Below are 26,931 nucleotides of genomic sequence, written 5' to 3'. Positions count from 1 at the left end.
TATCATAAATCAAATAATAAATGAGAAATCTGCCAGGACCTCTGATAATACAAGAAGAGTAAGAACATCCAAGTAGACTACAGGCTAGAAATTTTCAAGTGGAAGGGACAAACTCCATTAGTGTGTTGAACTTACCTAAGCACTGTAGTTCTCTTTAGTTCAAAGGCTACTGAGTTGACAAAAGCTCAAAACTTAGTAATGAATCCCTTTTCCCTTCAGGACTGGAATAGCAGAAAAGAAAATCAGCATTTTACCATTTCAGTTCCATGTTAAAGCCCATCTTTTTGACATCCCATTTGTTAAGGTTAATATTTGTCTTTCATTGTCCTTAAATAAATCCTGCTCATTATACTCACTAACATTACCTGGCATTTTATAGTAGAGTCAGCATTTACTCTGTTGTGAGCTCTGCATAGTAGGTAATTTAAACTCTCTCCTTCCTCTGGGTGAAATTATTTATGTAAAAATGGCTATTCTAGGTGTCTATTTTGGGATGAACCTATACTACAGCTGCAGCAAAAAGGTTGTCATTAAAATTGAAATGCAAAAGAACTACACTCAGATTGCTTCACCCTTGTTCCACAGCACTTACATTTGTATTGATTTTATAATGAATGCACATGAGATGAGCAAAGTGCTGACTTGGCTTGCTCTGCCATGTCCACTGCTGCTTTCCTTGTCTCAAGCGAGGTGCAGTGTCTCATTGAACTATTAAGAAAGACAGACTAACAATAGGGGAATGATTTTCTCTTCTTACAGCAAAACCATAACAGGGCTTCCCTCCTGAGGCACTAGGTGTTAAGTAGCTTGGTGCTTTAAAACAAAAAAAAGGACTGACACCTGTGATTTAACGCTGTCTGCAATGCACAGCTTGGAAAAAAGGCAGTTTGGAATGCCAGTAAAACACTGACTGAAGCATCACTAGCAAGCATCTCCCATCCCTTCACCCTCAGCACACAGAGATCCCATGGACTGCAGTGTGTAAGGGTCTCCCAGGGAGGAGGGCAATGAGTTAGGCTGAAGTAAGGTACTAAAACACTGCCAAAGATTGGACAAGTTATCCCAGGACATCAGTCCCATTTTCTTACCTGTGAGACCTCCTGAAGATGTCATTCAGAGATAATATCTAAACCATTAGTGGCACTAGGAAGATGGAGATGGGAGTGCAGTATCAGTGTAAGCACAGCTCAGAATGCCAAAGGAGAGCAATGCTGAACTCACACTTCGCCACCAACCTTAAACAGATAAATCCTGTTAATAAGATACTTCCCCAAAGGTAAAGCACAAGGCAAATTATGATAATTGTCTTGTTTCTTGACAATCAGTTCACCTAATGTGTTTAACACTACTAGAAACAGCATTTGCCACAAGACAATTAACACCAGGTGACAGAGACAATGTCAAAGCTTCTTCCCAGGGACTCTGCTTCAGAGGCAGTTTCCTCTTTGCTTAGCAGGCTGGCAAGGGACAGCATCTTCACAATGCAATGTGTGCAGGTAAAAACCCCTGAAATATTACACTTCAGCTCTTGAAATGCTTATTTGTACAGTGCATTAAATGAGAAGACACTTTGGTAGCTGTGCACTCTATGCAAGAAAAAAAAAATCAGTATTACCTGAAAATACGCTTATGCTAGAAGGAGTTAAAAATAAAACAAAAAAAACCACCACATTTTGTGCTTAACATATGATCAGCTATGAATTTCCCGTGAAGAGTAGGTCTGTTCTGAGAGACTGCAGAGGTGAGAGATATCCTGATTTAACACCATTTACTTAATCTGGGTCCCAAAACTATTTACAGACACTACTGAAGAAAATCATGACCAAGAAAGCCAGGCCACAACACGATGTAAGCCAAGGGCACATGTATAGGGCTTTTTATATCCAGAAATCTGCTTCATGTTAAACCAAGTGCGAAGTCTGAACCTACCCATGGACACAACAGGTTTTCTGTAAGGATGTGGCTGTAGCTTTTTTTCTGCCATCAATTCAGCAATATTCTAAAACTTGGTGGGGAAGAAGTAGAAATAGAAGTAGTGTAGCTGCACAAAGTTTGCATTGATAAAGGAAAATGTTTCATACTCCTGTTGCCCATTCAAGTACCTCACTGTTACCAGCTACAGATTAAACTTCTTTACAAATATACCTGTGGCTGAGTTTTGAATTAAGCACCTAGGATACAGATAAAGTTGGGTCAAAATGTACTTTGTGCCCTGTGACCGTGTTCACAGGGGTCTTATGCTGAAGGAAGAGACGAGGATCTGACTCCGTATTTCAGAAGGCTTGATTTATTATTTTATGATATATATTACATTAAAACTACACTAGAAGAATAGAAGAAGAGGTTTCGCCTCAGAAGGCTGGCTAAGCTAAGAACAGCAAGGAATGAATAACAAAGGTTTGTGGCTCAGACAGAGAGCCTGAGCCAGCTGTGCTGTGACTGGCCATCAATTCCTAACATCCACATGAGACCAATCACAGATCCACCTGGCTGCCTTCCACAGCAACAGATAATCACTGCCCACATTTTGTTTCCAAGGCCTCCCAGCTTCCCAGGAGGAAAAAATACTAAGGAAAGGATTTTTTATACAAGTTGTCTGCAACAGTGCCCTATTATTTTATCTACCTCTCCACCTGGGTATTTAATACCTCCAGCACATGACTTGAAATGGCAAAGACAAGGCTAATTGGACTCCACAGAAGGCTGAGAAAAGAAAACATTACAGTCGTCTGAAAATAACTCCCAAAGGCTTTCCATGTCCAAGAGGCTTAGCTCCTTTTCAGGAGAATCACTCCCCTGCCAGCTTCCTCACAAGAACAGGCCAGTTCAGATGTGACAGAAGCACAGCAAGCAGTAACAGAGGCTGCTCCCCCATCCCAGCGACCCCGGTGTTCCACACCGGGGGCCGGTCCCTGGCCAGAGCCCCAGGCTGGGACACAGGAAGCCTCATTAGAGAGGGTGCTGGAATGCTGTGCAATGGCCTTGGGACAGCTGGGAGTGAGCTGCAGCTACAAGACACTGAATGGGCTGCAAAACCTATGACAACAATTGCTGCAGTGATTTCAATTTTGGTTAGGTACCACCTCCCTGTTGTAATCAGGAACAAGCAGGCCCAATGGTACCTAATGCTGGGATCCCCTGCTCAAAGTTTAATGGCTCTCCAGTAAATATAACATGATTTCCTCTGCACTACTGTGACAAAAAAGAAGCTCACTTCTAAGCTTAGAATTCCTGAGAACTTGTCTAAAGTGGTACTGAAAGTACTTCTTCAGCTGCAGTTACACAGAGAAGGAAAGAGAACAGACCATTAGACCCTTCCCCAGGTTCCAAACTGAGCAGATTTCACAACTAAAATACCACTCAAGCCTTCTTTTACTTGAAAAGAGCTTCCAAGACCGCTTATTTCATAGATAAAAATGGTTGCAGTAAAAGTGATTAAAATGTGTAACATTTTTTTCAGTCCAACATTATCTCTGCTTCAGGCAAGGTATTTATACCTTTCATCAGGATTAACTGTTTTTACCAAGTATTTTTTAAACTTATGTCACTCAATTTTAATTCAATCCATTACACCTGTAAGTCTATCTTGCAGAGATTTCTGGGGATTTATTTCACAATAGATGAGCTTAATGTGTATTTCAGTGGGAGGCAGGATAGGTGCTTGGAGAGATATGGAGAGATGATCCATGTATTAGTCTCCTAACAGAAGAATTTAGTATTAAAAGAGAGAAAGACAGGAAATGCACACACTGGCTGGTATTTAAAGCTTGTTTCCACCCATCTTCTCTTTCACACCTGAAAAAATATGCTGAAGCCACTGAAAACATTTCCTTTGGGAGCACATATTATTAGTGGCTATTAACACACACTGACTGGTGTGTTTGTCAGCTGATAAACACAGTGGTGCAGTGACATCCAGAAAGCAATTTCTGCATTGGTTTCCTGAATTTGAACAAAAGGCTCCAATCTGTTGCACACAGACCAGCAGGCACTTCTCTATTTACTCTGTCAGCTGCTGAGGGAAGCTCCTGTATCAAAACCACAAGTCTTGAACTTGAGGCAAATTCTGCATTTTGATTACATACTGATGAAGCCTGTTACAGAAATTTCACGTTTTTCAGGTCATTCCTAGAAAGGGTGGAATTCTGCTCTTATAACCAACATAACCTTCTTTTTCTATTCCTCATACCAAAAGGTACAGCTGCATTACATTTCCTTGTGCCACAACATCTGCATGTCAATTCCATTTTGAAATGTTTCAGTATTTGTTCAGCAACCTGCTACACACTGAAGGATTTTTCTCCCTAAAGCAAAAAAAAAGCCCCAAACTAATCTTCTCTCAAGCACAAATGCAATGTCTGATTCTGAAAAAACTGCCAGTCTAGTGCTTTCCAGCTGCATTTCTAAACAACCAACAGACAAAAGGCCTTTCCCTCCAAGCCCTCTGAAGTGAATTGATTTGGTTTGGTGAGCATTACCCAGCTGCCTCAGTGTCATCTGGAATAAGGAGATACACCCTTGGCTTTGTAAGAGCCATGCTCACAAATTGCTGAGCATCACACCTGCCTCAACATTTCCCTGAGCAGCTTCATGAGATCCTTGTTGAGTTCAGTCTCACCAGGTGTAAACCTGGGGCTGCTGTTGGAAGCTCCTGGCACCCATTCAATGTTTACTTGGCACATGGTACACTTAATATTTCAGTTGAGGAATGACTGCTGCTCTTTTGCACAACATTCTCAGACAGCTTAAAAGGACAGTGGAGCTAAACACAGCCCTTTTGCTCATTCTCTTGTTTTGGGGGAGAGTTTCCCACCTCCCTGCCATACATTTCTGCTTTATGCAGCAGCATTTGTTTATATTTGCATGACAGATCAGACACACTAAAAGCTCTTTGCCGTGTGTTATCAAGGTTTCCCAGATTGTATCCTGCTCCCCCACTGACAAGTTGGACAAAGAAATTCTTGTTGGACAGCAAATTAACCAAACTCACAAAATTGCTTCAAATTTTTGCAGATGGATTGTATTCTGCTTTTCCCTTAAGGGACAACTTACACACAAAGAAAATGAAAAAAATATTTATCCCCTCAAGAAACAACTCAAGCTACTCAGCAAGTTACAAGAAACAACACACTGTTGATTGTTTTTGAATCCTTCCACTCAGAAAACAAGCCCTCTTGCCTTGTTTCTTGGGTGAAGGGTTTAGATGAGATTCAAATACAGGCGTGAGGCTTCAGTTAACAAAAAAGACATTTATTGACAATGGACAGCTAAAGAGCACTACCTCTACCAATAACAAGGCTGTGAAAGACTTTTTTTGAAGGAATGAGAGTTACATTTGGGTCATTCTTGCAGGGATAGTACCTCAGTAACTCACAGCAGATGCCATTCTGCTACTCACCCCATTATCCAGCTTTCAGACAGACCAACAGATGGATTCACTACACCACACTACAGACTGCACTCCCCAAGGGAGACATAACACATCCACCACACTACACAGAAAGAAATGATGAAGGTACCATGAACTATCATCAAAAACAAACTCCTGGTATTTACTAGTAAGCTGCTTTAATTTCACATAACATGGATATTCTATTTTTCAATACTAAGTACAGGTGAAAAGCAATAACTCATCTCCAAAACCCTGCTAGAATCTGTTTTATAAGACACTGACTATTCCATCAAAACTCACTTAATAGGTGACACCAATTGTATTTTTTTACTACGTTTTCTGATCTATATCTTAATATCTATGTATTTCCACACAAGACTCCTTCCAATCAATTTAACTTCTTGATTTTCCTCCATCTTTTCAAGTTGTAGATGTTACCTTTAAAACCACAATTTGCTTACAAATTCCAGGATAGAAAAAGCAAACATTGTGACTTGGGATTAGCCTCAACTTGATCAAGTACTTGATAAAGTTTAACAGGATTTCCTACAGGATTTTGGAGTTGTACACCCTTCCTTTCAAAATCATCATCTCTAGTTCAAACATGCTACAAAGGAACTTGTTAAAGCAACAGAACAGATCCTTTTTAACTGGCCAAACACAATAAGTAGTTTTTCAGTAATGCAAAGCTCATAGTCTTTCTATAAAAACACATCAAATTCCCCAGTCCCAAACTTGAATTTCTTACTCCAGTAATAAAGTCAGCTTTATCTCTAAGCAATGTTACCAATGTATTCTCAAGGTTAAAGCTGAGAACAGTCACAAAATGCAAGCAGCAAGAGCTGTACTTTGTCAGTAACCTGTTCCCTGATAGCAGAAATAAGGAAAGTGACACCATGATACGTGTTGCATTAATAGGAATGGTAATAAAATACAGTTGGGATTAGCATTTGAGAAGCTAAGGCTTGTGGACCAAGTGCTTGCTGAAAGTTGTGCCTGACCAATTGCTTCTTAACAGAGGTTCTTAAAATAATGAGAACCAAATCTGACATTTAAAGAACAGAAAAAGAACATTTGTCTACTTCATTATGTTGAGCCTGAAAGCATTTCAGTTCTCTTGTTTCCTTTCATTATGGTATTAAGCAGCATTAGAACAGGAAAATACAATGTATCACACTTCAGTAATCCCACATTCTAAAAAATACCCTTCACACTATGTCAGAAGCCAAATAACGCCTTCCCTTAGTTTACAATTGTGCTGCTTTGACTTGCTGATAAACACATATACCTGGAGGCTGTTTGCTTGGTTTTGTTTGTTTTCATTTGTCCTTTGACTTTATGCCTCAGGAGAATCAGAGTGACAGCACCTGTTGCTACTGCAGATTTCCCAACACTTCACTAGAGCACCTCCTGATCCTGCCTCACTAATGACACCAGTCATGTCAGAGGGAAACCAGAGATGTCATCATCAGGATGGCTGAGACCTCAGTTACTTCTGTTCTTACCTTGGGAGAAAAATCCTGCTGGAATTGCTCCTGCAATATTCCTTACCCTTAAAAGTGATGGAGCAATTTGACTCTGTGCTTTTACACAAAAATCACTAATACCAAAAAGCTACATGCAGTAAGAGACAGGGTGCTCTCTTTTTTAAAGATGTTGGGAAGCAAATCCTTTGTGAAAGACTCAGAGCAGGTATAAAATGGGAATATCTGAACATGCTGATACATAAGGGAGATGCAAGGCAGTATGGTAAACATCAAATGCAGGATTTCAATGCAGAAAATATTAACCAGTTCTGCATAAAACACAAACTGGCATCACTTTTCCTCTTCAGTTTGGTCACTGCTGTTACAAATACACTTACACTGGAAATCGGAGCAGCAGAACCCAAGTTAAATTGGTTTCCTATAAAAAGTACATACCTTCATCAAATAAGAAACATTTTACAAATTAGAATATTATGAAGAGGAAACTGGAACAAAAACAGGCTGTCATCCTACTTGGTAAGGCGGCACAAGGGGCGGGGGGAAGACAAGACAAACTTGCTGGCATTAATTTTTTTTTTCTCAAAGCAAAACCGCCTAGATTTTACCAACAAAATGCTCTAAACAAATTTCTTAACTGAAATCCCCATCTGGGTTCACAAAGCCTCCTGCAGGCTGAAATAGAAAAACTCGCAAAGCAAGGACTTTGCAGAGTCATTTCCCTGCAGGACAAACTGGCTGTTTTGATTCCACCATCTGGCTGAACCATAGTCCACCTCATGAAGCTGTTTCACAGCAAGTAAAATAGATGGTGTAAATACTAAAAAAGGAGTATTTCCTGTGCCATTAGCATGATGATCATTTCCTCAATGCCATTTTCCATCAGCACATGGAATAACTCTGATGTTTAACAGCTCCTTGTTACATAAAGCTGCACCCTGGTTTGGAATGCCTTGCCAAGAGGGCCACAAGTGATCATTAATTCCTTACTGCACCTAAACACCGAAGGTTCTTGGACCTCAAGGAGCACAACAAACCTAAATTAATTCAGTTTCAAAGGTTGCTGTATTTTGGTAAAGAAACACCAATATGACAGCAAGAAATTACCTATTGGTCAAAAAATGAGCTTCCCTCCAAAAGTACTTTCTCATTAAATAAATAGAAACAACAAACCCCAAAATTTCACTGTTGAGCACCAGTAACACAGATTCACTATTTTTCATTAAGCAAAACCAGGTTTACTACAGAAATAGATCTCCAGGATTTAATGGAGAAGTAAACTTTTCTTAAGTAAGTAATTGCAAAGTATCTGAGGAACTCAGGCCTATCTGTTAATTATTCATGTTTCTCTTTTCATTTCCAGCTACTCTGGAGCTGCTGATGCTGGCACTCTCTACCAGGTTTAAGCATCCTTTCAGCTGTACTCTGCCAAATTAAACTGTCACTTTCTATTAAAAAACCTATAGCAGGAGGTTTTTAATCTTCTGATTTATACTTTGTAACAGCAAGTCAAAGTTTAAATTAGGACTGTACCTTATGAAATAAAGCCTAAGCAGTGCAGTGACAACCCCAGTGAGGAAAAACTCCTGCTTGCATTCAAGTGCACAGCAGAGCAGTTCCAGTTCGTGTCCTTTGGAAGGTTTTATTTTACACAGCTCCAGCCAATCTCACACTCTTAGTTAAAACAGCAGTGCCTTAGATTCTGTCAGGACACATCTGAAAGAAGATGCCACTTGCAATCAAGTGTCTGAACTGTCCCTGACTTTATTCACCTGCCACACCCCCAGCCTCTCTACCTCTCAGGTGTACTAAGCAGGCAAGGCACAATTCAGCTTAATTAACATTTCCTTTGGTGAGCTACTCCTCATGAAACTCTGTTAAGGAGCTATGGACTCCACCATTCACTGTGTTGAACATTAAACCAAACCAACTTTTGTAGTTCAACAGCTCTATAAATATTACTCATCCCTTTTCTCTGTGCAATCCTTAAAAATAGAGTAGAGTAATAACCCTATTTATTTCCCTTTAACACTGTCTATTCTTGATCTATTTTTCCTCCTAAGCACTTCTACTCCATCTTCTCCAGTGCTATCACTCCTGTATTTTCTAGCACTTCACAGCTGAAGAAAACTTTGCCATAAGATGTGTTACAGACAGGGAGAAGGTGACCTCAGTGTGGGAGAAACAGAATTTATTAGGGTTACTATCACACAAGTGCTCATAAAATGATTATTTACTGTAATTACCAGCACTCTCTCCAGTATGTCATGTCTCATGAACTTGGAGATAACTGTTTTCAAAAGTTTTAATCGCCTATAAGCATAATTTCCTTATGACACCTCTACCTTGTCACACTAAACCTTACTCCCATTCTCCTCCTATCCCAGGAATCTCTGGCTCACTCCTGCTGGTGACATTACCCCCTTGTCTGGCTCAACACACTCTGCTGGGCTGGATTCCACTGGAGCCAAGAGCTACAGCTGGGGCTCAGCCAGAAGTGACTCCCTATTGCCCAGACTGAGCCAGAGCAGAGACTGGTGAGAAGAAAGCAGAAGCTGCCCATGACACCCTCAGTACCCAATGCTGCAAGGTCACGAGAGAATTATTAAACTTGGTAAAAAGACCCATTTAGACAGTGACTCCTAGGAAGGATTATATTGCCAATCCTTCTATCAGAGTTTGAGGGATTGAATACTTGGATAAACTAGAGTTTAGACCTTGAAATATTTTAACTCTTATATACTTGTCATAACATTCAAATTTAATGTGGCTTTTAGCAACCAAAAAATTTCTATTCAGTAATAATATGTAATGACAGCTTTTCATGTCTATAGAATTTTTAGGACAAAGAGCTCAGGGCTCTTCTCTCCTCAAGCATAAGCTTGATCTTCTGCACAATGAGTTCTCAGAACCTCATGATGTGATGTAGTGACCTTGATGTTCCCCTCTCCCACATCCAGGGTGTCCAAGAGCTCCTCAATGAGGCAGCACCAACAGGCTCCTCTTGCTGAATAACAATGAAACTTTTCCCAGTGTATTGTTGTTCACCATTTGAAAAGTCAAACATCCCCTCCAAGTGGCAAGGCAACCACAGCACAACTCAACTGCTGCTTCCTGTGCTTGGTTTATACTTACTGATGTCTTGTGCTGCCCCACAGCTGGTTTTGGTACTCATTCTTTGCACTCAAAGCCTGATCCTCAACAGTGTGGCTCTGCTACCTTACTTAGAACAAAGTCAAGCTCCATTTGAAAGCTCCATAACTCAGATTTCATGGGGATTCATCTCAAAATTCCATTCCAAGTAGTTACACAGATCAACTACAGTGTGGGAGCTCTCTCTTTTGTTTCAAACCCAGGACCTGCTGCTTCATTTGTGGCACTCCAGCTACTACCACATTCCTGAAGAAGAAATGAGTTCATCGAAGAAATGAGTTCATCATTTCTTCAATCCTTCTGCCCTCTTTGCCTTCCACCCAATTCTTGCATTTCCAGACTGAAGAGATGGCAAGCAGCTGTTCCTCACATGGAAGCCGTTCCACTACTCTGATTCTCATCTATACAAGATCTTTACCTCTCTTAACAAACTTTGATGATCTCTTCCCTCCCACCACATGAAAACCAGGAATAACCTACTTCTTGGAATGACCACAGCTGCCAGTTAGAGGTTTAGAAAGCAACAAAGTCTAGAACTGACCATAAGGAAACAGGAGGGTAAGTTGGTTCTCATTCCATTGGCACAAACAGTGTCTGACAACAGCACCACAGACCCTCCTCTCCCCCTCCCTACTTATGCCTAATTCACGTTGTTTACATGAAAATGCAAAACACCCAATTATGTAACAGAAATTAAACTGACTGAGAACATCAGAAATTAAATACTGTGGTAAGTATTTCCCACATGGGAGTTGCACAAATGGGGCAGAAAGTCATCATATGAACTACACATTATTAACTTTAATTATTCAACAATTAAAGGAATGCTTTCCTCACAAGGCTTGAAGAATTCCCTTCTCCTATGCAGCCATTTTGCAACTAAGAGGCAATTAGAGATACAGCTTTTTACACAGCATGCCCCATTGGCTAAATTCAACAAATTTCTACTCACATGTGAGCAGGTTAGATTTTAATCACCCCTCACATTTTGTATAAAGAATCTATAAACTCAATAGCAATATTCACTGAAACTGCTCAGAAGTTTTTGCTATTATAAGCAGCAGACAACAAACAATCACTACTGTAATTCACACAACTCCTAAGCCTAAACACCGCCAGTAAATGTGATACAAACTCCACCTGGATACACAAAAGCTGTTGGCAATTATTTCCACACAAGGAAACAGTTTAAATCACCCCATCCATGCGAGGGAAAGCAAAGATCAGCTTCCCTGTAGACCAAAGCTTCCCTGAAAAGAGCATGGCCACTCCAGGCTAGAAATAAGCATTGTAATCGCCTTCCTGGTGCCCTCGGACAAGCTCCTCTGTCACTTGTACCCTCACTGGGAGCTCAGCATTCTGAGGGTCAGCACACACACTATTTTTAAAGGGGACAGTACACTTCCATCAGTGATTTAATGCACAAACACTTGGAATGCAGAGGTTTCTTTAAGGTTACTTCTTGATTGCAAAGCAGAGGACTACCTCTGGATTAGGTATTCCTACCTTGATGCAGTTTGTCCTGATACTTGATTAATTGTCACTAGGAAAATCATTTCCTTCACACTCTGCCAACCCTTCTAGAGGAGCCTTTGTCTGATAATAACCTCGAACACCAATTGCTGTGACAGACTCCTCTCCTTTCAATTGTTGACATCTCTGATGAAGACACAGCACACATATTTTTCCTGAAATCTAAGGTGATAGCCCCTGCAGCTCTCCAGCTTGCTTCTGCTCCCAAAAGGTACAGGTGATATTCCACATTTTTCTAGGCAAAGATAAAATAAATGTCTTAATTTAATAATTAAACTGAATAGTATAAACCCTATATTTTAAAAATACAGCAGACTAGCATCTACACATACAAGGATTTACTTTAGGGAAAAAATATTTATTATAATGCTGCCATATGGGAATTAAGTTGCAGCTATTTACACACACCCCTTATTAAAGGCTTTTCACCCTGTACTGGTCCACAGGGCACTGCTCAGTAACCTGTGGTTTTTTCTGAGGATTACCAGGCTAAATGTGAACTGCAGGGAAAAATGTGAGCTCCAGCAAACCTGTAGGTCTGCCACCTCTGCCATTTGTCTTCATTCTGAACTGAAAAAAGTTGACAGTGCTTTCTGCAAAGCGCAACTGCGAAATTGCTGCCCACTTCTCCCACCAAGCAATTCCAGTAACTTGAAAAATACCAGAAATAGGAACTTGAAATATCATGGGGAAATCAACCATAACATCAAGTACCCTTAATCAGATGATGGAAATAGTTTTCTAATTCAGTATCTGCCTCACACACCTCCTCAAATCCCCAGATTTAATACCTGGACCTTTTAAAGGAATCCAGAAGAACTCTGCATCTGGAAGAAGACTAGATAATTCTAATTGTTTTGCCTTCAAAGGATGTTACTATTCAGTGCAGATCAGTAAAAGTTGCTTGAAAAATGTTAAAGCCTTTTTCTGGTTTGGCCACCACATTGGAGGCTCCTGTAATCACTGGGATCAAATTCAGCAGCATTAACCCAAGTCAATCGGATCTTCAGCTTGTACCTGTGAAAGATTTGCCTTACATGTCTCAATAGAGAAGCCCATTAATTCCATTAAACAAAAGCTACCTGCCTAGATCCTCACTGGTTTATAAGGGGATTATTCAGGACATGTCATTCCCTTTCTCATCTGAAGTCCTGAGCAGTGGATAAGTTATTCCAGATGTTCACAAGAGGTAAAACTACAAAGCAGCTGAGGTGTTTAGGTCAGTAACAAGGAAAAGAAGCAAATACAAAACAAAACTTTCAAAGATGCAATATTTTCTTCCTAACACAGCTGAGCAACTTGACTTCTCAGCTCCCAATAATAAGGCAGTATAGGGAAAGAGGGAAGGAATTATTTCATTCTCTTGAAACCAATTCACCATTTCTGCCTTTCAGATCACTATGTGCAGCTTTGGTGTCTTCTTGTGAAGTTCCAGATTGATTTTTTTCTTCTTATTACAAGTGTCTCACACAGCACAGGTGCCCTCTGTTTTTCTAATTTAGTAGTTTGGGGGTCTTTGCCAACAATAATAAAGTTCTCTCTTTAGTAAATCACCTCAAAAAATATCAGGGTTCAAATCATGTGGGTGAAGTGACATCTCCTATGCTTGTCATAACTAACAGAACCAGATTTAACTGAATTGCTCAGTTTAAAATTGCAGAATGTATACCAAATCTTTTGTTTAAATATCTCTTGGTCCTGGATAAGGCAATTACACCCAAAACTGCAGCTGAGGCCATGCAGAGGACACAAGTTCAATTATGCAGCTGAGGGATCTCAACAACAGTCTTCTTCTAACAGTAAAGCTACTAGCTGAATATTGGGAAAGCAATGATTTTCCGTGTTCCATTTTACTGAAACATAACAAAATAAATCCAAACACAAAGCCAGATGTGCCATTAAGACCAGCTAAAAATAAAAGAGAAAACCCCTTCTTTTTAAAGTCTAAGCCTCCAATACCATCATTTCTTACCATCAGGTGGCAGCATTGTGTAACACTTCCAATTCCCTGATGTAGCTGGAAGTAGAGGAACACGTGCAACACCATAAAATTGTATAATACAAGGTACTGTAAGCCAGAACTTGCAGAAAAACATGAGGACTGTTTTTAATGCACATAACCGAGCAGAGAGAGACAAAGCCAGCATGAATACCTCAGAAAACAAGAACCCATCCTACTCTTCCTTCAGATTGTCTTAAAATCTGAAAAGAATTTATATTGTCTGAATATTTGTATACTCCTGTATATTGGCCAAAGATTGCTCCATTTGATCACAAAACCATTTACTTGCCAGGAATCAGTTTAGTGCATTTTAGGATTAGCACTTTAGGACACAGCTTACAAACAAACTCCATTACGCCTCCTTTCACATTTTGAGCGCTCAGAAGTCCCATATCAGGAGCCACATCCATGCCCTCTCATCAGACAAAGCAGTGGCTCAGTGCACCACATTCCTTTTCTCCCTGAGGCCCCAGCTCCCTGCTAACACCTGGGCTAAGAGCAGGGAGCCACTGAGGCAGGTACCAGAGCGCTGCCATTTCTGTGAGGGCACAGAGCCACTCGGGCAGGGTGGGCCGTCCTGCCTGTTCTACCATGCGAAACAGGGCCTGGCCACACTCCTGAGTGCAGGGGAACCCAGGCTGCCCCCTGGGCTAGCAGGAGCACTACACCTGCACTGGAACAATCCTGTGCCTGCTTTCCATGCCCTGCTTGGCTCAGGAACAGCTCTGTCATCTCTGACGTGCTGCTTTATGATGCCATTTGTATTCCCTTCATCTCCCTGCACAGGCTTTCAGTCAGCTCATTCATTGCTGTGATCACAACACAGCAGTTCACTACTCACTGGTGCCTCACAGATCTACAGCCAGCTCTGACACATTTTCCTGTATTCCACTCAGGATATCAACAGCTTTTTCTGACATCTCCCCAGGGAGGTGTCTGTCAACTGACATTTCAAAGGGGTCTGGATGCCCACAGAATTGTGATAGGATTTCAGTTCCTCGCTGCAAGAACATTAAAGAACAATTCTGACTTGTCTGTTCTCTGAAAGCCAGCATGCACTAACCCACCAACGCTAAGTGCACAATCAAACAATGCACTGGACTCAGGAAACTTTCCTTCTGTAACTACATGCCAGTTCTAAACTGCCACAGAGCTGGCTCTGAAAGAGCACCACCACAATAGGTGCTACGGGATTGATCAAACCAGTTACCTTTGCCTGTTCAAGGCAAGGGCTGTGTTTCAGTTTCAAGGGGAGAAGAAAAACCTATTTTTACTGGCTCATATTTGTTTGCCTGTGGGAACATCGTCTTGAAATTTGAAAAACTGCATCTTCACATGCAAGTCATCATCTTCCATTTCATGCCCTAACCTCAACAGTAAGCCTCATTGATGATTTACCACCTTTGGCTGCTACAACATAAAATGTTACACAAGATGATTGCCTGGCTTACTGAAAAACTGGTGAGTTCACAGGCTGGGAATCTCCATTTATAGCAATGTATCAAGGAACTCTTGGTGTAACTGGTCTAACTACATTTCCATATCCATACACTTTAATCACAGAACCTTAAAATGCTTTACATTGGGAGGGACATTAGAGACAATCTAGTTCCAACACTCCTGTCCTGTCACGGTTCTTAGGTTTTATTCCTAAAATTTTTTTCAGCGATAGCTTAAGGGCTCTGTTGGTGCTGTTGATGGAATACACCAGTAAGTAATTGTTTAAGTGCCACCATACATTCAGCTGTAGCACAGTCCTGTGCAGAGGCACAGCAGAAATTTTGGTAACCATTACCCCTTCAAGTTTATGATATAAACCACCCTGAAACAGATTAATAGCTACTGTGGATCTGCTTCCAACTGAAGTAAAAAGGTGATATCAATCAAGATAGAACTTTTCACAGGATTAAGCCTTGGCATAAATATTAATCCTTTTACTCTATCTAGAGCTGTGAAGAGCTTTCTAATATAGGTCACCTCCTCTTTTACATTTTAGGAACATGAACTGCTTACAGAGCATTTTTATAATGAAATGCACACCACTAATGTGATTTCTTTTTTTTTGCACAACACTCAAAAATATTAACTTCAGTTTCTCAGCTAATTACTAATTACTGTGAGAGAAAATGTTCAAAAGCACCATCTGTTTTCATAGAACTGCGTATTTTAAATAGGAACTATATTTTGTTGTTGAAAACTGAATGGTTGTGCTCCACAATAACTTATATTATGTGGTATGAATAAATTATTTTTTCATCATTTCATTAGATCTCTATGGAGTTCTGAGGCAAATGCCATACATAAGCAAGGAATGTGGGAATCCAGTAACTGCTCCAAAAACCTCCAGGATTACCCTGAACTACATAAGAGGAGTTATCTTTTTAGTATTGGCATGTCAGCACAACCGCTCACCATCCAGTGACTGCCTCATTCCGTTCTGTTTCACAGCCATGCTCAGTCTGTATAAACTGAATAAAGGCAACCTCAGTGTGGATGCCTTGACCACAAAAAGAACCCCACATCTTCTCTTCAGTTTCTGCAGCTCCTAATGTTCAATTTCCCACGCAGCACTTGCTGTGGGCTACACAATTTGCAAAAGGTGCACTACTCCAAAAATAAGCACAACTTCAGAACACATTTGACTACTGTTCAGAAAAACTACTGACAATTAGCCAATTACAAAAACCCTATAAATATGCAAAATTTGCTTGGATACCAATTTCACCACCCATGCCACTTGTGTTGCATAAATAGCAGTTCCTGCTACAGAATAAGTGAAGAAATGGCAATCATAATTTCAGATAAATATACTGATTGTCATGGGGCTGCAGATGTGTTGGGAGACAAAGTTGTCCTGCTGCAGAGAACAGTAAATCTCACCTGGTTTCCAATTACACTTGTCTGCTCAGGGAAGGTGGGATTTCTCTCTCCCTTCAAGGCTACTCCTTTAGGAGAAGCAATAAAAAAGTGACTGTGTTATGACTGTGACACTGAGCCTGCCAAGCAGGAGTACTCTGAATCTAAGGACTAATACCTAAAAACATAAATATATATTCCTTCATCTCACCCTCAAACGGCTGTGGTGGGCTGACCCTGTCCAGATATGAGGCCCCCCCCACCCAGCCAGCTGCTTTCTCACTCTCTCTCCACAGCAGAACAGGGTGATAAAACAACATGGAAAATCTCATGGGTCAAGGTAAACACAGGGTGATTCTTTTCCACTTATTATCATAGGCAAAACAGACCTAAGTATAAATTAGTTTAATATAACAGCAATTAAAAATAAAGATGGATGATGAGGTGAAAACAAAAAGAAAAAAGCCAAAATACCTTCCCTAGCCACCATCCCTTCTTTCCAGGCCAAACATCAATCCTTCATTCCCTATCCCTTCACCTCCTCCTCCCACAGCCAGGTGGCACAGAGGGCATGAGCAATGAGGGGCTGTGATTCATCAGTCAAGTGTCTTTTCTGTTGCTCCTTCCTCTCATTTTCCCTCTGCCTCAGCAGGGGTGCTCCCTATGGGCTGCAGCCCTTGGGACACACCAGGAATGGGTCCCTCCAAAGGCTAACCTGGTATTCCATGTCTGACAGACAGGATTTCACATGTGTTTAGGGCACGCACTTGTCTCAACTCATTTCATTCACTTGATCTCATGCTGGAAAGAACAGACAAGCTTATTAAGCTCAAGTTTAGTTCCTCAAATCCGCAAGACCTAGACAACATTGGATTGGAAGCAGAAATAATGTACTAATTATTTTGGCACACACTTCCTTGAAAGACACTTGTGCAAAGTAGCTCACCATCTTGAAAACCATCCAAAACCTCAATAATCCAAACTGCATTAAAATAGAGCTATGAAGCAGCCAAACTCTGGCAATTACTATGAGTAGTCTGTGTCAAGATAGGGCTGGTGATAACAACTTGAGATGAATTAGAGACAGAAAAAATGTGATGTGACTAAAATCACATTGCTCCATTCCTGTCTATCTTTACATTTCTCCAAGCAAGTTCTTACCTGTCTTTGTAATTAAATTATCAGTGATGGCACAAGCTCAGGACCAAAGGACTTGATTTGCAGGTATCAATCATTTTCAAAGAGCCCTGTTCAATGCTGGAAAAGTCACAAATTGAACAATGACATGTCCTTGATAGTGCTGGCAATGACAGCAGCTCTTTTCCAGTCTTGCAGAGAAAAACAAAAAGCACATTTTCTCCACTCAGAAATAATCAGTAACTTGAGTCTAGGTTGAGTTCATCTCAATAGGTCACCTGATGCAATTAGATGGGTCTTGCCAAGGGTAGGCACCAAATGTGCTGCCAACCCACTGCACATCACAGTTACAAGGCAGGCTTCAGGTGAAAATAATTGATTCATCTCAAGATGAAGTACAGTACTCCTAGAACCATTTGAAATGCGCACGGTATCGGCTTTTACCTCTCCAGTTTTAGAGATGAAAATCACTGAAAACCTGGGATGTTTCTACACTGCATTTCTCACACTTGAACCAGAAGATGAAAAAAATTCCTTGAAAGAAACCAAGGTTCCCCAAAATACAAGTTCTGAATGATGCACTAACAGGAATATATGAAGTTCCTTTTAAAGCAACTTGACTTTTTTTAAATACACTGACAAATATCATGCAAAGCACTTCCTTATGTAAGGGAAACACAAAAATTGGCTTTTTCACACAATATAAGCCATAGCTAAAACTTCAGCAAACATTCAGAACTGCAACATGTCCACAATGTAAAATGGTAGAAGGAAACCAATGAAAAGACTCAGATCACTGTTCTATAAAGGAGGTGGGAATTTACCTTCAAATACCTCAGCCTATCAGAAGATGAACAGGGCTTGCCACACTGGCAGTCTACAGTTCAAAAGTCACCTCTGCTGGAATATTCACCCCTGTTTTGCACTTCAAAATCCTTAATAATGAGCAATGCCTCATAACTACAGCTGCAGGAAAATCTAACTCTGCTCTGTAGGTGAAAGGGCACTACATTTTCAGCTTTCCATCTCCAAAGAAACTGATACCTCTGCACAGAATTCTCCACATCAGAGGGGACTGACAAGCACAGAAATCTGCTGCTGTAAGGATTTCAAGGCTCAGAAGGCCCAGCAAGCAGGATAACTTCTCCTGGTGAAGCATTCATGGTCTGTGGGTGATGTGCCCAGGTCCTGAGACACCAGCTGGCTCCCAAGGCAAGAGCTCTAAGTACTGGGACATGCTTCAGCAGAACAAAGAGGTTAAAATTCATGTAAAAGTCCATTTACCATGGTAATTAAAGGTAGTTTATGAAACAGGGACTACAACACATTAACTTACCTTCCTGGATAACTGGACCAAAAAAAAGTCAATTTCTCCTGCCCTTCCTGACTTCAGGGGTTTTTTAAGCATTGGTCTTCTACAAGGGATTTGTGTCCTAAGAACCTGGATTAGATCCCAGGACTTCTAGTGCTGGTCAACTGACAGGCTAAGAGGCCATGCTAAAAAAAGGGCGAATAGAATTCTTCCCCATTTTTATCCTTGTTGGAAGACAACTCCCACAGCTGCAAAGATATAACATCCAAAACACACTGCTAATTTTCATGGGTAATTCAGTGATTAATTATGGCACCTTCAATAGTTAAAACATGCAATGCCATGGACTGAGTTTTTTACCAGCCTAATCTGCTATACAGCAGTTGTGCCTGGCAAAAACATGTTTCTCCTTTTACCATAAGCAGCTAAGTATGGGAAAAGGTAAAGCTTTGAAGTTTACAGCCTGCAAAGGGATGCACACAACCACGGTCATTTCTTACAAACCTCAGTCATGAATGGGACAATCAAGTCTAAAACTTGGAGTTTTCCACAGCCATCATGAAGGGGAAACAGGATCTTGTGGAGAACTGCACCATACAATTTCTGCAATGTTTCCCATAAAAGACAACTTTTACGCCGTGAAATGTGAAATTCAATGCCAGCTTCCTTCATTATTCTCTGGTACTATCTAAGATGGTAAAAAACAATCAGCTGAATATGAACCTCACAGTTTGGGGATTCAGGATCTGTTGGTAACTGTGGTGACCTTGTTCAAGATCAAAACTTGCCACACTCAGCCCCCACTTCTCTTACTCCTGGCATTACACAAAGCAGCATCAGAGCATACAAAATCCCCAAAGCCTGAGACAAACAAAGGAAAAGGAATAAATCCCTTCCTCCTCCTAACTCAAGGCATGCAGCAGTTGGTCAGAGCTCAGAAGCTGAGAAACAATAATCCAGCCCCACCTTTCTTTTCCTTATACCTGTCTACCAGAAAGGAAAAGATCCCAAACACACTTGTTCCCTTCCAGTCAGCCAGAGGTGGTTAATGACTCTACAGCAGCAGACATCAGCCATCAAATAAAAAGGGCTTATTTCAATAAATTACTCAATTTACACTCAGTGACAAGGTGCAAAAGCCCTCTCCTTGCTCTTTTCTTTCAGGTAACACGGCAATGAAATGGAAATAAATGGAAACGTCCCTTTTCTCTCATTCATCATAAAAGGAACTACCTTGACATTATTTAAGAATGCCCCTCTGCTACTATACCCAGTGTTTTTGAAACCAATAACCAGCAAAAATGTTTCAAAAAATTCAGGATATATCATAGTCAATAATTGCATGAAAAAGCAAACAAAAACACCTCTTTTTTCTCAGGTGGTAAAACCAGCTCATGAGACAGCTAATTAAAAAAGCCTATTCAGTAAACACTGGAAACTTTGATACTTAAATATCAAATCCTTTTTTATATATACAGTCCCAATACAGCTAGGCCTGTTCTTTTTTGCATATAATCAAGTATGGAAGAAAAAATTAATCTTCATTCAAGACACCAAATGAGCTCAAGTTAAACTGGGAGAAGCTAGAAAACAAAGAAAACTAATTTGAGGGGAAAAAAAAAGGAATTTTGCTCCAAAACCATAAACTACCAAAAAAGTACTTATTGTCTCAATATGGCAATGGCTTAAAGTCACAGGGACTACTGCCTAAATATTTAGTAACTGCATCATCAGTGTGACTGCAATTGTACACACAGATGTCATTCCCTAAAATCTAAAACTGCACATAAGCCCTGTAATTGCACCTGCATGAATAACCAAAACCACACTGACTGTGGTCATGAATAGCAGAAATTTTCTCTGCCATTTAAGACGAGACTGGAAAGAGGCAAAACAGACCAAACACACCAACCCAAGGAGACCGTCAGTCTGAACTGGATTGAAATTGCAAAAACATTGAAATCCATCTGGTATTCTTACTTTTGATACAGCCTTTGTAATCTTATTTCCACCAGTCTGTGAGAGATCAGTGTTGTTTAAACCCTGGTTTTTCCCTTTCAGACTGGCTTCAAGATCTTACCATGTCCTCCACAAAATGTGAAGCAATGTTAAGAGGAAATTCATGTTAAGAGCCCCAGTTTGGCTCAGCATAACAACACAGGCAAGTACAATGCTTAAAAAATGGCACTTTATTGAGAGCGAGCATGATTGCTCCACTGATTGTACTGATTTGTTGACAGCCTCCAAGTACCTTCAAGCTAACACCACTTACATAGTTCCCACTCCTGTAACCTTCCCCAATCACCTCAAGTACTGCACTTTATTATAGTGAAAGGTGTAGACTTCCATGCAGTACAATGAAAACCACATCAATGAAACTCCATAGCAATGCAAATGGGTACATGCAGGAACCAAATACTAGAGACAATCATCTGTCACTGAAAAAAGAGAACTTAAAATTGCACACATACTGGAAAGTTCAGCAGTCTACTGCCTGAAAAGGAGGGTTGTTTATGCAAGCAAAGACACAAAGACTAAACAAAACCAGGTCCCATTTGCCCAAATGTTTCCTGTTCTGCAATTTTAGAGTCAAGTCAAACAACTCCAGCAGTTTAACCTGCATTTGGCTCCTCCAGTTCCCTTAAACCTTCTGGACTCAAGGGTGCAAATATTACCAAGTAACAAAGACAACTTCACAAGCATTAATGTAAGATACTGGAGAGCAAACAGCTGCAGTTTTAGTGTCTTGAAAGCTAAACTACTCATTTTATATTAGTGAATTGGAATTATATCTGACATAAAAGTTCCCAGATGTCTTTTTTCCTATTTTTATAGGATTATGATCCAAAATAAGGCTTACTATTGAGTACAGTTATACTCAACTACTCTTATTCTGCCATGAATGAGTTCCTGGTGCTGAAGGAACACCCAAAAGGATTTCTTATGAAGTGGAGACACTCTTCCTGCCAAGCAAGGTGTCTGATCACACAGAGCCCTTGGCAGGATAATTGTCTAATATGCTAAATTATTCATTCTTTGTTTCATAGTTCTTGTAGAAAATATTTTCATGCTTAGTGCATTGGTGAAAGGTTCCTGGCTAAAAGTCCTGGAGAATAAAATTAGGAAGTGCAAATGGACCAACAAGGCTTGATCATAGCAAAGGACCCCACTAACACAGGAAAAAAAAATCTTACTTTTCTTCTTTACAGCTCTGTCAACAGAGAGGCTAATTAGTACTAATTTTAACACTGCTTTACAGCATACATTGAAGCACACACTACTCTGACCTTGCTGTTTAGCAGGGTTTCCTCTGTAACAGCAACTAAAGGCTATTCACAAGATGTCAGCTTTCCTCTACATTCTACGGGCAGACACTACAAGGAGACCTTTACCTCTGAGCTAATGCTATGGACCAGACACAAGTTACAAAACCATGTTTGAGGAAGACTGAGGAAAAGAAAATCAGAAATGGACTTGATTTAAAGGAGCATTGCTCATATTAAGAATGAAATCTTTCCTGGAGCAGGAAAAGCTGAAGCCTCTCGCCTATCCAAGCACCTGGTAAAAGCCAAGCATCTCTTAGAGCACTTAGCTTTTGTAATGAGCAGCAAAACTCAACCCCATTATGTCGCTCTTTCTCTGTTGATGCAAGCCCTGGAAGCTGCAAAGCAGACAAGTATTACTGCTGATATCATGTAAGCTACACTTGAGCATTGATGTACACCTAGGCATCATAAGGAATATCTCAGAAACACACAAGTTCTAGGTTGGAAGAGACCTTTAAGATCATCAAGTCCAACCCATGTTCTAAACCCTCAACTAGATCATGGCACCAAGTGCCACATCCAGTCTTTCCATAAACACATCAAGGGATGGTGACTCCACCACCTCCCTGGGTGGATCACTCCAGTATTTGACCACTCTTTCTGTGAAAAACTTCCTCCTTAATTCTAGCCTGTACCTCCCTGGGCACAGCTTGAGACTGTGTCCTCTTGTTCTGTCTGTTGTTGCTCAAAGAAAGAGACTGACCCCCAGCTCACCACAGCCACCCTTCAGGAAGTTGAAGATTCCTGGCTTGCCTGACTCATCATCCCAAGCAAACTGAGCATCTGCACAAGCACATTGAGACAGTACACCTGATATTGCTGTCTGATTTCCCAGATACCTGGGAGCAGGATCACACTGGGCAAATAGAGCCAAAGCTTTCAGCTCCTGACTTGCTGTCACACTTGGGAAGGCCACCCACATCAAAGCTCAGGGGCACTGCGTTGAGTGACATCACAGTCACTTAAGCTTGCTCACCTTGGTGCTGCCTTACACAGCTACCCAGCAGCAATTCACACACACCGCAGTGCATTTTGTCACTGAGACAGGCTGCAAACACAGCTGATCTGCTTTTCCTTCCTTCCCCGTGCCTCTCCCAAAAAGCAGCCCACTGGTGCCTAGACAGCAACTTCAAACCAGCTCATATGCAAAAACACAGACTTGGATAAAGAGCAGGTCTGTGCACACCAGGGGAGAGTAGCACTGAGTGAATGAGTCCCAAAATGGGATTGCAGGATGACTTTTAGCCATTAGCATTTAGCATTATGACTCAGTGCTCAGCAGCTCAGGTCATGGCATTGTCAGTACACAGATGCCTCCTCTTCCACACATTGAAAATGCCAAAGCAAAGGGTATGTGGCACGCACCCATGGATGACATGCTTCAGTTCTGCAACTTGAGAAACTGAGCAGGGAGGAAAAACTGAATGCTTGTACCTCTTGGGAATTTGGGAATCCCAGCAATTCATAAGGTCACTCTGCTGCATGGACTAAGGGACACTTGTTTTCTTGCACACAAACAGTGCCTGACTCGCTTTCTGTTCAATACAGAAGAGATGTGTTCACATTCTCCCAAGTTCTTACACTTTGCTAGGGAGCATAAACACTGGGCTTGATCTCCCTCTCTGCCTTCCCCAGCTGAGACTTGTAGTCCTGGGAGAGAGAGAGCACAGGTGCCAGTTTCTGTTCAGCAAGATGGGGACTTGTCTGACTGCCCAGTTTTAAACCAGAAGAAACCCACGCTGGAAAAGTGGTATGAACTCCACAGCAAACAGTTTTTAAGCAGTAATGAGCTTCTCCATTATCTGATTAATAGCTGCACAGTTAATGCTTTGAAAAAATATGAAAGCAGATCTCCCACTTACATAGATGATTCTAAATCCATGAATGTGTAACACACTGGTGGTATGCCTGATGAAAAACATAAGAGGTTCAAGGTATATCTGAGTGGCTCAACATGCCATCCTGAATCTGTAGTTACTGATTGTCCTCCAGCTTAATTATTTCCAGAGGAATGTGATGATTATGATTATCCTATTGCACTGAGACTCCAGGACAATAATTAACACTACAGTTCCAATTCATTATAATTTACCAACTGTACAAGTCTCTGGAAGGAGGACAAGCATATTTGGTTTTTCATTTGGAAAGCTGTAATTCTTTTCTTTCTCCCATTTTTTGCCAGTCTCCAGCACTTCTATTCTACAACCCAACACAGCAATATTTTTTTAATAAGCTACAAAATGTGACAACAAATAACATTCCTTAAGAGAAAGATCTGGCAAGCTCCTAAAGCTGAAATCGAAACATTCCTACACAGTCTCCAAAGAAACTCATGGTATTCAGTGAACTTCCAGTTCCTGCATTTTTCCTAACTGAAGGGTAGCACCCAAGAAAAATCCTTTAACAAACTTGGAATTAAGGTTTTTTTTTTTATCTTTGGTTACCGTGATCCCCAAGGTGTTTAAACAAAGACAGAACACTGGAAAAGAGAACAGCACTCTGTTTCCACCTATACTACCAGCACTTTTTTGTTCTTTGAAGAGCAGGTGTCCTCCTTTGGATACTTTTCCTTTGTTGCAGCACATGGCCACAACACCCAGAGAACCAGCACACAGTTTCAGAAAGCTTTAAGCACTCATGCACCCAGAGTAACGCCAGCCTCACCGGAAGGCTGCAGGCATCAGCCCACACAGTACAACATGGCGTCCCTTCAGAAGGCTGCAGGCATCAGCCCACACAGTACAACATGGCATCCCTTCAGAAGGCTGCAGGCATCAGCCCACACAGTACAACATGGCGTCCCTTCAGAAGGCTGCAGGCATCAGCCCACACAGTACAACATGGCGTCCCTTCAGAAGGCTGCAGGCATCAGCCCACACAGTACAACATGGAATCAATCCCTTCAGAAGGCTGCAGGCATCAGCCCACACAGTACAACATGGCGTCCCTTCAGAAGGCTGCAGGCATCAGCCCACACAGTACAACATGGAATCAATCCCTTCAGAAGGCTGCAGGCATCAGCCCACACAGTACAACATGGCGTCCCTTCAGAAGGCTGCGGGCATCCGCCCCTCTCGTTCCCCAGCCCAGCCTTTTATCCCCTCCTGTTCATGCACAGCCCCTGTGTGCCCTCTGCTGCCCTGGTTGATTGGTCAGGCCCCTGGGCACTCCATGGCTCCTTACCCTCAATGCTGCTCACCTGCCTGGCACAGCTGCAGCCCATTGGGGAGGAGGCTCCAGCCCCACTCCCAATTACTACAAGCTGTGCTCCTGCATTCCTTTAAGTTGGATATTCAGCACCTCAGCACTGCTTGGCAAGCCTCACTTACTAATCTGTGAGAAAAGATATTTTTTAAACATCTACCATAATGAAAAACAAAAAAATTATCTTGCTGCACATGATACTGCAATCCTTGTGACACGCTGGTAGGATTTCAGGTTACTTTCCAAGTGAAAATTGTCCAGCTGGATCCTGCTCAGCTGTCATTCTGCTGCCTGACTGACTTTCTATCAGGATGGCAGCAAGTTGTAATTTCACATGTTAGGTGGCTTTGAAGTCTGAAAACACATGCACGGCTTTTTTAAATATTAACTTCACAAGATGGGTGGAAAACATAATTGCTTATGTAGCCATACTACAATCGGTCTTCTTTTAATTTCTGTTCATCACTTGAAAAAGTAGTGTAGTTCTTAGTAAAACAGATGTTGATGCAAGCAGCACAAAGAGAAAATTTGGCTAGAACAGTATGGAGACTCAGCAAAGACCTGCAAACTGACTCTGATAGCACAATTCTCTAACACAGCACTTCTGAACCCAATTCAATTTGGCCCTTAGTATGCAGGTGAGGGGAGTTAGGCATTTTGTTAAACAGTTCCAGGTCTTCCTCATGCTCCCAATTCCACAAGCCCCTTACTGGTAACAACCAGTGAGGTGCAGAATGTTATTTCATGTGACAGTTCTTCAGCTGAGGCAACACAGTTCAGCTTGTAAAATCTGAATAAAATACTGAGGCTAATCTGGCCATCCAAAATAGAAGCAGGGGATAACACAAGCCATTGCAGTGAAACAATCACATCACAAGTCACATCTGGCACAGCTACAGCAATTAAACACAGGGGCAAGCAGAAAACAGAGCTTTGCTAACATTCACAAAGGCACTCACCTTAAAATAGTAGTCATAGTAGCTAGAAAATTATAGATTTAGCAGTAGGCTCTGGAGAGATGATTCATTGCATTTAAAAAGCAAACAGCAGTACTTTTTGTGGCTCAAAGACTCAGCAAAACTTGGGCTGTGTATTTAAGGTACTCAGAAGCAAAATACACATGAGTACGAAGAGCAGCCGGTGACTGTAAATTGTGGGAATCTATAAAATCAGAAGGCTTTAGGAAAACTGCAGAAGACAGGCCTCAGATACAGCAGAATTGTGAACACTGCTAAAGCAGCAGAAAAATTATTTAAGCTGTAGAGAAGACATGGGAATAGAACAATAGAGCTTGTCTGAATGGCTTTCTAAGTTGCAAGAAGTTGATCTAGCTAGATATTAGGAGGGTTAAGCTTATGAATAGGGCTCTATGCATTATGCCTCACAAATGGGTATTGTATTCAAAAAAAAGCAAGCATTGTTTTAACCAAAGCTATGTGTGTTTATGGTGATTAGATAGAACTACTGTCAATATGCTTTGGCTTCATGTAACTGGCTAAGTTACAAAGTATGCTGTAACATTAAGTTTTCCA

The sequence above is a fragment of the Melozone crissalis genome, unplaced genomic scaffold (assembly GCF_028551555.1).
Source record: "Melozone crissalis strain CALT ecotype California unplaced genomic scaffold, PUWL_Pcris_2 ptg000383l_1, whole genome shotgun sequence".
Taxonomy (NCBI): Eukaryota; Metazoa; Chordata; class Aves; order Passeriformes; family Passerellidae; genus Melozone; species Melozone crissalis.
Note: the sequence above shows the minus strand (reverse complement) of the source record.